General features: G+C 35.3%; 1 pseudogene; it reads right to left on the reverse strand.

The window, feature by feature from the left end:
* Positions 1 to 845: 845 nt before the first annotated feature.
* Positions 846 to 938, reverse strand: LOC112133566 (U6 spliceosomal RNA; annotated as a pseudogene).
* Positions 939 to 2,175: the final 1,237 nt, after the last annotated feature.

Consider the following 2,175-nt stretch of genomic DNA (forward strand, 5'->3'; position numbering starts at 1 on the left):
AACTGCAGATTCTGAGGGGTCTACACACCTTGCCTCCAGTTTCTTCCACTCAGAATTTCCAGGGTTTATACTTGTATGTACACTGCTTGCTGGATATAGATAGGTGTTTACAGAACATGTATTATTAGAATCAGGGAGAGTAAACAGAATATCTGTCTGAATTAACTTGAAATAGAAACCTTTTCCTGTCCAGCCACTTTGGGATAATCAGATTTTTATTTGAATAGAAATGAGATTTAGGGATAGAAGACGGTCATAGATAGAGGTGTTTTTCCCAATCTTGTAATGAAATCACCTTCCAATATTTTTACAACATTTTCTAAAATATTGAATTGAGCAAGAGATTAAGAAAAATCTTGCTTTGGTGTGTGTTCTCTGCCATGAATGTGGTTTTAAGGATAAAAATGTACTCCATGCTCATGAATACATCCTCACCAGTTTATAAGGGGGAGTGAGGTCATGAAATTCAGCAAGCACATCTGAGCAAACCATGTAATCAGGGTGATGGAGGCTTTCTAGCTTTATTTAGGAGAAAAGAGGACCCAAAAGGCCAAGACCAGGACCAGTTAGGCAAAATGTAAAGCAGATTGGAGTATTAAAATGTACTAAAAATAGAATATTTCCAAAGAAGGCATATGGAGTCGCTTTTAGAAGTAAGAGAATTATGCAACTAGGAGGAAGTAGGAGGTTACTGGGAATATTTTATGTAAAAAAGAGCTTACACATCAATTTACCTATTTCACATCTCTTCTGAGATCATGCTCTGAAAACTCTATTTAGTAGCCTGACTTATTATTATTATTATTATTATTTATTTTGCTTTAAGTTCTGGGATACATGTGCAGAAAAATATGGAACGCTTCACAAATTTGTGTGTCATCCTTGTGCAGGGGCCATGCTTATCTTCCAATTTTAGTATATGTACTGCCGAAGCAAGCAACAGACTTATTTTTATTGTGGATTCTCTGAATACCAGGTATATGATTAGATTTAGCAAACAAGTTACTTATCATGTTATATGATGCTTCCCAAACAATACTGTAAAGCTGCATTTCTTTGGAAGTCAACTATTGTACTCAAATTCATATGAGCTACCTGAGACAAATAAAAAAATACATCCACAGATTTAAACGTATTTATTGAGTTACTACAATATGCCAGGTACCATTCTAGGTGCTGAGTATACCTTGGAGAACAACTGCAAATAGCCCTGAACTTTTTCTACTGGGGAAGGAGATAGATGGTAAATATGGAACATATGTACTGTGTCAGAATATCATAAGTTTATGGAGGAAAGTAAAACAGGAAGGGAGCCTACAGAGCACCAAGCCTGGTCAATGGGGTGGGGATGTGCAATGTTATCTAGAAAATTCTAAGATGGGTGCTCTGAGAAGGTGGCATTTAGGCCACAACTTGAAGCTCAGATGAGCCCACTGTCAATGAAACTTAAAGTTAAATTTAAATTGATTATTTTTACCTTTATCAATGTAGATTCACTCTTTATTCCATCTTGTCTTATGTTTTATCCAAGAAAGACACAAATCTAAGATCTTGAGGAATTTAACTTTCTTAAATCTTTACACTTCTCTATGAAAGCACTTACCGCATAAGAAAAAATGTAATCTTTGTCCTGTACTGTAATGCAATGCAGTGTGTGGCAGAAAGCATGAAAGCAAGAACTAAGAAACTTGGGTTCTAGTTGTATGATTTATATATTAATTAATAACCTCAGTTTGTTCATTTGGGAAATGAGGGCATTGGACTATTTCAATATTTCCAGAAGGGGCATAACATTCCATGGAGCACTTGTGCTGGAGACACTTGAAAATCAAGAGTGGACAATTAAATTTGGAAGCATCATATGTCAGATGGCCCCTAACTGAGAAGTCCAAAGGCATTTCAGCAGGTTAAAGAAACTGAGGAGGTAGTGAATAAAAGGAAGCCATTTAACGATTAACTTTGTTTAACTCAAAATTTCCTAAACATATTAGAACAAACTTGGGAAACACTGGAATAGACCATCAACGCTAATGTTTTTACAGTTAAGAAATTCTATAAGTGTTCTTTTTCATTGTTAGTTCCATTCTACTGTATCCGTAAAGATGACTGAATTATGCAGAGACTGACAACAACATAAAAATCTCAGACACTTAAAACAATAAAACTTATTCCTTA

This window comes from Pongo abelii, chromosome 4 (assembly GCF_028885655.2).
Source record: "Pongo abelii isolate AG06213 chromosome 4, NHGRI_mPonAbe1-v2.0_pri, whole genome shotgun sequence".
Classification (NCBI taxonomy): domain Eukaryota; kingdom Metazoa; phylum Chordata; class Mammalia; order Primates; family Hominidae; genus Pongo; species Pongo abelii.